The sequence below is a fragment of the Capricornis sumatraensis genome, chromosome 1 (assembly GCF_032405125.1).
Source record: "Capricornis sumatraensis isolate serow.1 chromosome 1, serow.2, whole genome shotgun sequence".
NCBI classification, from domain to species: domain Eukaryota; kingdom Metazoa; phylum Chordata; class Mammalia; order Artiodactyla; family Bovidae; genus Capricornis; species Capricornis sumatraensis.
Genome location: NC_091069.1, coordinates 116515049 through 116528075, shown reverse-complemented (window position 1 = coordinate 116528075; position 13027 = coordinate 116515049).

Sequence of the window (13027 nt, the reverse complement as noted above, 5' to 3'; positions counted from 1 at the left end):
AAAATATGAATTTTCAGAAATCCAGAAGATAACATATGGATGCACCATATTTTATTTTGAAGGTAAAAGTGATGTTGCTCAGTCATGTCTGACTCTTTGCGACCCCCATGGACTGCAGCCTCCCAGGCTCTTCCGTCCATGGGATTTTCCAGGCAAGAGTACTGGAGTGGGTTGCCATTTCCTTCTCCAGGGGATCTTCCCAACTCAGGGATTGAACCTGGGTCTCCCACATTGCAGGTGGATGCTTTACCCTCTAAGCTACCAGGGAAGCTGGATATTTTATTTCAGTATCCTATATTTTGGGGCGTTTCAGATGTTTCTAATTATCTGTTATTAAAAATAAGAGTACAGTGAACACTTTTGTATATCGACTTTCTACTCACCTTTGAGGATGTCTGGATTAAATGTCATGAGTGATTATTTTTGCTTTTTTTAAAATGAAGTATACTTGATATACAATATGAGTTGCATGTGTACAATATAGTAGTTCATAATTTTTAAAGGTTATATTCCACTTACATTTATAATAAAATATTGGCTATATTCTCCATGTTGTACAGTATAAGCTTGTAGCTCATTTTATACCTAATAGTTTGTGCTTCTTAATCCACTACCCCTACATCACTCCTTCCCCTTCCATCTCCTCAAAGACGACCACTAGTTTCTCTCTATATTTGTAAGTCTGCTTCTTTTCTGTTATATTCACTACTTTGTTGTATATTTTAGAGTCCACATATAAGTGATGTCATACTGAATTTGTCTTTTTTTGTCTGTCTTATTTCACTTAGCACAGTGAAGTGAAGTAGCTCAGTCGTGTCCAACTCTTTGCGACCCCGTGGACTGTAGCCTACCAGGGTCCTCTGTCCATGCGATTTTCCAGGCAAGAATACTGGAGTGGGTTGCCATTTCCTTCTCCAGGGCATCTTCCTGACCCAGGGATTGAACCCAGGTCTCTTGCATTGCAGGCAGATGCTTTACTGTCTGAGCTTAGCATAATGCCCTCCAAATTCATCCTCGTTGTTCAAGAGACAAAATTTCATTCTTTTTTATGGCTGAGTAGTATTCCAAATAAATAGCTATTCAAAAGTACTGTTTGGTACATATTTTCAACTTTCCCTCTGGAAGAAGTGTATCAGTTTCTCCCTGTCACAAGGGTGCTAGCTCATTGTATTCTCATGTACTCTTCAGAATATAATGCTAAGAACAATGCTGGGCAAAACTGCCTCCGATTGTTTTAATTTTATTTTTATCTTTGTCTCTGATAGTCAAAGATCAGTGATACATAAGATATATTTCTTATATCAGTGCTCTGTAAGACATATTCATTTTCCTTTCCTTCCTTTAAGCCTTGAAAAGTAATGGTAATAGTTACCTTGTGGGGAAGTTGGGACATATAAATATGTATGAGCATGCTATATACATGTTAGGAATTATTATTGCTTTTAAGCTGTATGTCAAGATGGAGAAATCTTCATTAAGTAAGAGTCAGTTGTAAATAGCATGCCCCCTGCTGTCTCCTTTCCTGTCCTTGTGTGAAATAGAGGCCCTTGGGGCCCACGTTGCACTTACTCAGATCTCTTCTGATTTTAACCACAGCTGTGGTGGACAGAGCATGGAAGCTCAGATTCTTCTCTTCCTGCCAGGATTTTGCTGCAGCACTTGCATCGTCTCTCTGCAGTCCTCCCCAGGGCCTTCTTCAATGCACGCGTCCCCCAGCTGGTTCACACTGGGGAACCCAAAGGTGCAGGGCTGAAGGAGGATGGATGCCCAATGGGAGGAGCCAGTGGAAAAGTGTTCCTCATCATTCCGATGATCGTTGCTGGGTCCCGGGGACCAAGGGAATGTGCCCCAGAGAACCTGTGCTCTGTCTCTTTGGACCATAGTGTCCAGGAATCCCTGCTCACATAGCGTTGAACCTGCTCCCAGGGTCTCTGCCAGCGCTCGGGTTGGACTTCTCAGGAAGCAGTTTCTGAGGAGCTTAGCACGCAGCCTGTTTAGAAAGAAGTGGTCTTGAGATGGAAACCTGGAGAAGCTCAGGGAAGGACTGGGCAGAGAGTGAAGTTGAGCTGTGTTGCAGAACTTCCCAGGTGGCAGTTAGTGGTAAAGAATCCGCTTGCCGATGAAGGAGACCCAAGAGATGCAGGTTCAATCCCTGGGTGAGGAAGATCCCCTGGAGGCGGGAATGGTTACCCACTCCAGTATTCTTGCCTGGAAAAATCCCAAGGACAGAGGAGCTTGGCGGGCTACAGCCCATGGGGTCGCAGAGAGTAGGAAGGACTTAGTGACTGACCACACATGCACACAGGTCCAGCAAAAGTGTTAGCTGACTGCCTGGGAGCTCAGGACCTAGAATTGGGCCAGGTGGAGCAGTCCTGTTTAGTCTCACATCAGTCAGTCATTGAATGTGGGATGCCCCTGGAATGCGCATGACCTTAGGTGAGACAGCTGAGCAGTCTTTAATGGGGCTAATAATGAGCAATGATCCACCTGCCTGCAGTGACCCTGTAGGATCAGGCAAAAAGAAGGGGGTTTGGTATCACATTACAGGGCTCACTTCAGCAGACCCCTTCCTAAGAGTCTGTCCTCACAAGAGGGTATAAGCTCTCTGGTACACACACCCTGCCACCAAGTGTGGCCAAGGAGAGGCTGATGGCAGGGTATGGGGCATTGGGGGTGAGCTTCAATTCTTGAGCTGGGATTTCTATATGTGTGTGTATGAAGACCTTTGAGATGTGGGATGTAGCTGGCGTAGGAAGGAAAATGGAACAGGATCAGGCCTAAGGCTGGGGGACTGGCTCTTCTCACACTTCATGCTCTAGCAAAGTACCCCCAAAGGTCAGAGGATTGTACATTTGAACCAGGCCTCCCAGGTTGTTCTGCAGGAATATTTGCCAAGGCAGAAGAGTAGAGAACCTATTTCATTTAACAGTGTATTAACTTTAAATATTTAAAAATCTTCAGATAAATAGAAGAGGGGGTCCAGTTTGTACTATTGTGTTGAGTCCTGCAAATGTGGCAGGGGATTGTAGCTGACGGTTTCCCCCTGTTGAATCATTTCTGGATAAATTCAGTAGTACAGTTTTACAGGGCACAGGTTCACTTCGTAAAATTTCTCCCAACTGAAATCCTTAAATTTAATTGTTTCATATTACACTTCAGTTTACCTGCTTCAGAAAAAGATAATGGGGCCTAGAGACTTCCTCCTTAGGAATTATGGTCGTATTCATTTCACCCGCTGGAGTCAGTCATATGATCCCCCTTGCCCATGCTCTGATGCACAGGCTTTGGAGTAGCTATTTTTACTGGGTCGTTTTCTAGTATCCTGTGGGCCAGTGGGAGCCATGCTGGGAAACAATCACATTTTCATGACCAGATCGAACTCCCAGCTGCTAAACTCCTTTAGGGTAAGAGAAGAGCAGCCCTTGCTAAAGATGGAAAAACTTTCTTAGAGACATTAGGTTTTTTTTTTTGATGCACATGGCCCATTTCCCTTCTCAGCTGGAATCCAATCTAAAGTAGGTGGTTTATCCCCCTTTATTGTCTCACATAAGCTAGAATTCTTGCTCACTTGCTCTTCTTGTTTCCAGTAGACATGTATTGTTTTTTCCCTCCCTGAAACATGTCCCCTTTACTTTAGAGATCTCCCCTCCTGCTCAGGTCATGGGTCTGGGAGAGCTGTCAATCACAGTGATCTGCGTTCCTTCCCCTGCGTAGGGAGTGGGTGAAGGGAGTATCCATAACCCTGGCACATTTGGATAATCTTTGCCAGGTCTCTAACTTTGAACAGAGTCACAGTTTAGGCTTAAAGTTGGTTGAAACTGACTTGTTCTAAGGAAAACGTCCAGAAGAGACCTGTTATTGCTACTGAAGTCTCTCAGGGTACCCTTACTTATCCTTACTTGAGCTTGCAGGGTTGGCTTTCCTTCTGATTCTGCGAGCTACCTAGAAGCTTTCCAATAAGTTCTTTTGTTTACCTGAGTTAGCCAGAGAAATGTCAGGCTGTTCTTTCTATTTGGAATGCCTTCCTCCAACCCAACTCTTATTTCCAACTTGACTCCCTATGTTTAACACATGTTACTTTCTTGACTTGATGAGATAGTCTGCTCCCCACCCTACCCCCACCCCCATCCTAGAATTTTTCCTTGCTGGTTGCCTGTATGGCAACTCAGAAATCTCTCTGATTTACTGCAGGGAACTTTTGTTATCAGAATCACCATTGGATTTTTCTCTCCTAGTGTCTCTATTAGCTTAGTGTGATGATTAAATCTAAGAAACTAGAACTCATAGTGCTCTATGCTAATGTAGATAGCTATGTTTATCCTTTAGAAAGTTCATAAATTGGACAAAAAGCTGAAGTAAAATTAAAATAGTGTTAAACTGTTCTGTTTCAGAAGTGTGTGTATCAGAAATTGATTATTGTAATAATTGTCTCTAATAAACAATAGCAATCTTCAGTGGGATATAGCAATATGTGTTTCTTTAGCTTCTGAGTCTGCAGGTTCAACCAATCAGGACTGGATTGGGTTCATCTCAGGTGTTCCCCTGGGTTGGGAGGATCTCTTGGAGAAGGAAATGGCAACCCACTTCACTCCAGTATTCTTGCTTGGGGAATTCCATGGACAGAGGAGCCTGGCAGGCTGCAGTCCTCGGGGTCACAAGGAGTCGGACACGATTGAGCAAGTAATGCTTTCACTTTTCATTTTCACATGTTTGCAGTCAGCTGGAGGTTGGGTAGGGGCTCTGCTGATCTTAGCTAGGCTCTCTTCCAGGTCTGGGAGGCTTCTAGGATAGCTTTGCTAGGATGACTGGGGCAACTCAGCTCTGGTTCTTGTTATTTCTCATTCCCTGGCACAAGAGGGCTACCCAGGGCATGCCTTTCTTATGATAGTGACAGAAGCAAGCTCTCATGCAAGTACCTTCCATGTGCTTGTTTGTGTCACACTCATCACAATCTTACTGGCCTAAAATGAGTTCAAATGTCTGAGTACAGGATGGGAGATTGCTACAGAATTACAGACAAACGTTATAGATATAGGGAAGAATGGCAAACTGAGGCCATTATTACCTTTCATCTACCACAGAAGTACAATTTTTTTCTTTCTTTTCTCCCCAGCTTTTCTACATTTTATGATCTTTCTTCAAGAAACTCTACAGCTTATTTAATAAAGCAAAATTTATAAACTACTAATAGAACAGACTGAAATTTGTTGAATGCTTAGAACTGTATATATATATATATGTTACATACATTTGACTACTCCATTGGTTAAAGTACATAGTAATTTATTAACACCAAAGTAGCTAACCTGCTTTGCATTCAGGTTATTTTCATATTGGGTAAGTACATCTTTCCCTGTTTCTATTCAGTGTGACTAGAATTGGCAATTGCGTGCTGAAATTTATTTCTTTTGTAGACTTGAATGTACCAGTAATACCCTGGTGAGGATTAAGTGCTGTGTACTGTCTTGCTATGGACTGAACCTAATGAGCTGCCTACTTCTGTAGGCTGTTTACAGTGAGTTTGGAATTTCATGAAACTAGAAGGCAAATCACCGGAGTCTACTCATTATCTTCTTTTAACATCAACTTTCTGCTGTCCAAGTGATTGTCATGCTGTAAGAGGGACACGAGGCATGTAACAGGTTTATTTTGAAGAAGCTGGTCATTTTTGCGCTGTACCTTAGAGCTGAAATGTTGACATTCTGATCATGAAACAGAATTTACCTTGACTGTGGTCCAGTTATGAAGTCTGAAAGAGAGACCACCTCCTCAGAGAGGTCTTTCCAGATTATCCTCTAAAATATCTACTCTCTATTATTATTCCCTAACTCATTCTTGTTCGTTTCTTTCACACAGCTCTCAACCATGCATAGTTTTTTTTTTCCCCATGTTCTTAACCCTTTTATTTATTTATTTTTAAAATTTTATTGGAGTATAATTGTTTTACAACATTGTGCTGGTTTCTGCTGTATAGCAAAGTGAATCAGCTATACATATACATGTATCCCTTCTTTTCTTGGATTTTTTTTTTCCCCTTTAGGTCACCACAGAGCATTGAGTAGAGTTCCCTGTGCTATACAGTAGGTTCTCATTAGTCATTTTATACATAGTATCTGTGTAGTTGTTTAATTATTTGGCATCCTCCTCCATTTGCCAGACCATTTGGAATCCCAGTATGCCTTGAGGAAGATGCGGGCTTGATAGGATACAGCTACTGGCTTCTGTCCAAGGTCTAGCTCTCAGCCGCTGCTCTTCGGCCTTATGTTCTTACTTCTGGTGCTACATCTTGTCCCACTGCCTATGCTTTTCATTTTCCAGGCCGTCTTCTAAAACACCTATAAAATTGTCAGAGGAACTAGAATGTTCATTTGCAAAATAATCAATGAGTATTTTGTGCTATAATCCAAAGTGCTTCCAACAGTTGACTCTTAGGAAAACCTGGCTTTTAAATGCAGACATGGACATTTACAGCAGACATCTGCCCAATTATAATACTGGTAATACAAAGGTCTTTTTAAGTCCATACTTTATGATATGCTTTGCAGGAAAATGCTTCTTAGCAGTTTTCATGGAATCTTGTCTTTTGCACAATAATGAAAGGCAGTTCTCCATTTTTGTGCAGCTGTTTGACAAAGTGAAATCCTCTTTTTAAGACTGAAAAGACAAAAGAGCAGTGAAGGATATTTGGTTTGTGATGATCATTTACCCGGTTGGTGAAAGCGGAAGGTGTTTCTTATGTGATAACCATCGCATTTTAAATAAGTAGCAGAGATGAGTCTCATTTTATTCAGAGATAGTAGTTGCACAAAAATCAAATTTTTGTACATTGAATTATAATATACAATACCCATAAATATACAATATACAGTATTAAATATACAATACCCATAAATTACTTACAGGACTTTTTGTTAGTAGAATATTTGTTTTACATAAATAATTGCTCAATATTCACCAATATAAATTCAGATACTTAATTACAATAGTGGTTTGTTTTAAAAAGGAATATATATCATACACATAAAAAGTACATATAAAGCACACAGATCAAATATACATATTTATTATAAGGTAATTTGTGGGAGAAAAGAAAAAAATGCATGTTTGTGAAGGACTCAGCTGTTTCTAAACTTGTAGACATACTGTTTGATACTTGAAAAGTAGTTGTATTGATTTATAAAAAATAGCATATTGTTCTCTCTTAAGATGGGCAAAAGTTAGCCACCATAAAAGAAGAAAACAGAGTTTCTTAACTTAAGTTAAGGACTAATTTTATATTTTTAGTCAAACATTTCTATGTTTGTTCAACTTGTTACTTGGAAAGTTTCAACTTGTTATTTGGGAAGTTTTACCTAAAGAATTTTATCCTTTATCACACGCCATCATTTTACATAGGTGTTACTGTTGAAGTTATTTTGAACCCTTTCCTTCGTGAGTTAGAAGTTAAATGTCATGTTCCCTTTCTTTGAAATGGGCTTAAACTAATTCTCTATTTTGAACTAAAACTTTCAACGCTGCCTCCTGCTAGTAGGGTTCCAATTGGTTAAATAAATGAATAGGTGATAAATAAATACGGTTGGTCCTTGAAGAACACAAATTTGCACTGGCTTTTTTTCCCAACAGTAAATACTACAATACTACATGATCTGTGCTTTGTTGAAGCTGCAGATATGGAGCAATTGTGAATACAAAAGGCTGACTGTAATTTTTAAGTTAAACGGAAAATTTCGACCCTGCCTTGTTGAAGTGTCAACTGTATATTCTGATTACCACAGCACATCTCTTTTTTTATTATAGGGAGTCTGATTATGAAGGTCAGATCAGGTAAACAAAGCTGCTTTTACATCTGGAAAACACACAAATCAAATATACATTTCATTGTTCTTAACTGACCAAAGAATGTACATTATATTAACTTTATTATAGTGGAGAATTGCATTCATTTTAGTCTATACACATTTTAGTGGATTGAATGGTGCCCCTCCCCCCAAATATGTCCATATCCTAATACCAAGAACCTGTGAATGTGGCCTTATTTGGTTAAAAAAAAACAAAGTCTGCAGATTTAACTAAGTTAAAGGTCTCTGAAAAGTGAAAGTGTTAGTTGCTCAGTCATGTCTGACTATGTGTGACCCCATGAACTGTAGCCTACCAGGCTCCTCTGTCCATGTGATTTTCCAGGCAAGAATATTGGAGTGGGTAGCCCTTCCCTTCTCCAGTGAGTCTTCCTGACCCAGGGATGGAACCAGGGTCTCCTGCATTGCAGGTGGATTCTTTACCATCTGAGCCATCCTGTCGAAAAGATAAAAGGTCTCTGATGAGATCACTCTGGATCTAGATGAGATTATCTAGGTGTGCCCTAAATCCAGTGACAAGTGTTCTTGTGTCAGAAGAAAAGACACAGAAACTTTGAGACTCAGAGAAGGCCATGTGAGGACAGAGGCAGGACTTGAAGAGATAGGGCTGCAACTCAGGGGCCACTTGGGGCCTCTGGAAGCTGGAAGAGGCAAGGAAGGATCCTTCCCTAGAGCTTTCTGGGGACGTACAGTCCTGTTGACATTTCGATCTTCCCTTCTCATCTCCAGAACTTGGAGAGAATAACTTTCTGTTCTTTTAAGCCATTGAATCTGTAGTAATTTACTTATGACAGTCTCAGGAAATGAATATATACATCATATAGGAAGAGACCAATATGTTAAAGAGAATGAAAGTGACCCAAAAGGGGTCATGGTTCTTCATGCTGGACAATGAGGAAGGAAGCAAACCATCGGGAAGTTCATCTCTTACTTCTCCCCTGAAAAGAGAACTTGGATAAAACTTTCACCTACTTCTGCTACCAAGATGTAAAATACTTATTTATTAATTTTTTGTTGCAGTATATAGCATACACCCTACAAGGCATACAAGTCTCAAGTGATAAATTTTTATATGTATGTTTATGTTTATATACTAATGTGTTTTGAATTTCTACACACACACGCACACATACATACACATTGTTTAACTGTAACCACCACCCAGATGAGAATGCAGAGTGTTTCCAGCATACCAGAAGGAGGTCATGGTTATTTGAGGAGGCTTTATGAATGGTGGAAGAACGAAGAAAAGCTAAAAACAAGGGAGAGTGTGAAAGGTACATCCAATTAAACGCAGGTTTCAAAGGATAGCTAGAAGAGACAAGAAGGCCTTCTTCAATGAACAGTGTTTAATAATAGAAGAAAGCAACAAAAGGGGAAAGACTAGAGATCTACTCAGGAAAACTGGAAACATCAAGGGAATATTCCGGCCAAAGGTGGGCATAAAAAAGGATAAAAACAGTAGAAACCTAGTAGATGCTGAAGAGAATGAAAGATAACATGGAAAAACTGTATTAAAAAAGATCTTAATGAATTGGATTACTACCATGATGTGGTTAGTCACCCAGAGCCAGACATTCTGGAGTGCAAAGTCAAGTGGGCTTTAAGAAGCTGTTAATAAAGCTAGTGGATGCAATGAAATTCCAGCAGAACTATTCAGATCCCTAAAGGAGGATGCCATCAACGTTTTACATTCATTATGTCGGCAAATCTGGAAGACCCAGCAGTGGTGACAGGGCTGGAAAAAGTCAATCCTCATCCCAGTTCCCAAGAAGGGTAGTACCAAAGAATGAGCTAAGCATTGGACAATTGCATTCATCTCCCATGCTGGTAAGATCATGCTTAAAATCTTGCCTGCTAGGCTTCAGCATTATGCTAACCAAGAACTTCCAGATGTCCACACTGGGTTTAGAAAAGGAAGAGGAACTAGGGATCAAATTGCCAACATTTGCTGGATCATAGAAAAAACAAGGGAATTTCAGAAAAATACCCATGTTTCCTCAACTACACTAAAGCCTTTGAATGTGTAGATCATGACAAACTGTGGAAAGCTCCTAGAGAGATGGGGATACCAGACCATCTTATCTGTCTCCTGAGAAACCTGTAGACAGGTCAAGAAGCAACAGTTAGAACCCTGTATGGAACAACTGATTGGTTCAAGATCAAGAAAGGAGTACAACAGGGCTGTCTGCTGTCACCTTGCTGTTTAACCTTTATGCTGAGCACATCATGAAGAATGCTGGTCTGAATGAGTTACAGTCTGGATTTGAGATAGGCAGGAGAAACATCAACTACCTCAGATATGCAGATGATACCACTCTAATAGCAGAAAGTGAAGAGGAGCTAAATAACTTCTTGATGAGGGTGAAGGAGGAGAGTGAGAGAGCCAGGTTTAAACTAAATATTTAAAAAACTAAGATCATGGCATCTGGCCTCATTACTGCATGGCAAATAGAAGGCGAAAAGGTGGAAGTAGTGACAGATTTCCTCTTCTTGGACTCCAAAATCACTACGGATGGTGACTGCAGCCATAAAATCAGAAGACCATTGCTTCTTGGCAGGAAAGCGATGACAAACTTAGACATTGTGTTGAACAGCAGAGACATTACTCTGCCAATAAAGGTCCATACAGTCAAAGCTATGGTCTTCCCAATGATCACGTACGGTTGTGAGAGCTGGACCGTAAAGAAGGTAGAATGCCAAAGAATTTATGCCTTTGAGCTGTGGTGCTGGAGAAGACCCCTGAAAGTCCCTTGGACAGCAAGGAGATCAAACCTGAATATTAAGGAAGATCAACACTGAATATTCACTGGAAGGACTGATGCTGAAGCTGAAGCTCCAGTATTTTGGTCATCTGATGCGAACAGACAACTCATTGAAAAAGTCCCTGATGCTGGGAAAGACTGAGGGCAGAAGGAGAAGAGGGCATCAGAGCATGAGATGGCTGGACGTCATCACCAATGCAATGAGCGTGAACTTGGGCAAACTCTGGGAGATGGTAAGGGACAGGGAGGCCTGGCATGCTGCAGTTCATGAGTCACAGTGTCGGACATGACTGGGCGACTGAACAACAACACCGATATGATCTAGGAGTCCCACTCCTGGGCATCTATCTGGAGAAAACCATAGTTGGAAAGGATAATGCACCTCAGTGTTCGCTGCAGCACTATTTACAGTAGCCAAGAGTTGGAAGCAACCAAAATGTCCATCCACAGATGAACGGATAAAGCAGATGCGGTATATTTATATGACGGACTGTTGACCAATAAAAAAGAATGAAGTCACGCCATTTGCAGCAACATGGATGGACCTGGAGATTGTCGTACTAAGTGAAGTAAGCCAGGCAGGCAGAGCTTTACAAGCTTTTTGCCCCTTAGATCTACCCCACTTCTTTAATTGCAGTTACGTTTCTATTTGAACTTGAGGAAATTAGGGGCAGAAATAGTCATTCCTTCATGGGCAGAATTTAATTTTTGTATGTATTGATTTATTCCTAGAGAGCTTTAAAACTTGTACTTTGTGTCTATATACATTATGGATTTGGACTCTAGCTCTTCAGTTTTCCTATCTGTAGTCCCCCAGATGCTATTGTTATGTTGTCTGCTAACAGAACAGGCAATCTTTTGGGTGGGTATATAAGTTATATATTCCTATATGTTGATTATTAATTAAATATTAACTCACTTTAATAACATTATTTAAGAATTAATATTATAGGAATAGTATTATAAAAATAGTAATTGGAGAAGAAGTGATTTACAATGTTAGATACACAAGATCAGTGTTAGAGCTGATCTTAAGTTTCCAATTACTCAACTACTCAAGTTTCCAATTTTCATTCAGCTATATTTTGTGACTTCTACTTTAAAATTGTCCTTGATTTATTTTCTTAACACATCATAAATGTTATTAGAGAACACAACCATTGGAAATAATGAAGAGAATAAACTGTTAGTGTATCATATGTGTATTTACGCCCTGGGGCCAAGACCACTCATCTATTATTTTAAATAATGTGTTCAAAACATTTAGTATTATATATTATGGGAAAATAAATCCCCAAGGAATAAATAATTTGCTTTTAAGATTAAAATGCTTTACCTTCCTAATTAAAAATGTTGATCCTAAGAAGCTGAAGCTAAATTTGCTTAGCTTCTGGATTTTTTTGTGTTGTTTTGTTGTTTTAATGGGAGAAAAAGAGAAATTGCCTAATGTTGGCTTAAACATATGGTCTTATCTCGGGAGCAGTCATAAGGTTTTAATAGAAAGTGTAGAACATTAAAAATAGGATTTTGGGTGCTACTTTCTTGAGCTTGGTTAGAGGACAGAACAATCACACAGTGGTTTTATGAGCACTCCTGATGTGTAATATTTATTTTTATTTGCTCTTCATTTATATTTAGTACATGCTGTAAAACTGCATAAGGCTATCAAGTAACTTTAAAAGTTGTAATGGGATACGGTTCTCAATGAAAAAAAATTTTTTAAAGATTCGCTTTGAAGTGTATTAAAGACTCATTTGGCTGAGTCAAGCAGCCTGTATGCATCATAGATTTAATTCAGACACATAATAAAACCTTTCCATGTGCTTGCAGAAATAATACAAAGATCAATAACCTGAAAGGGGCAGTGGAATGAAAATACATAGTAGATGAGGCTCATTTTGTATGAGACAAGAGAAGAGAAGGAATATTTAAGGCTTAGTGACAGATTAATACGGTCTGCTTTCCATTTTGCCTGCTGTATTGCCAGAGAGTTGCATCTATTTCCAGAATTTTAATCAAAACCACTGAAGGAGAAAAGTGGGCATTCAGAAAAATGAACCTAGTGGATGCCTAAGGACTTTCAGCAAAACAGTATATTCTACATGGCCTGTTATCTCTCTTGATTTTATAAGGACCTCATCTTTGAGTTTTGTTGGACATTATATACCTAGTCAGTCTGCGAAGTTATAATAAATGATGAGACTATCATGATACCAAGAAAATTTTCTTAATTTTTGCCTTTAAAAAATGTTAGGGGACTTCCCTGGTGGTCCAGTGGATAAGTCTCCAGGCTCCCAATGCAGGGGGCCTGGGTTCAATCCCTGGTCAGGGAACTTGATCCCACATACTGTAAATAACAGTTTGCATGGCATAACTAAAGATCCCATGTGCTGTAACTAAAAGATG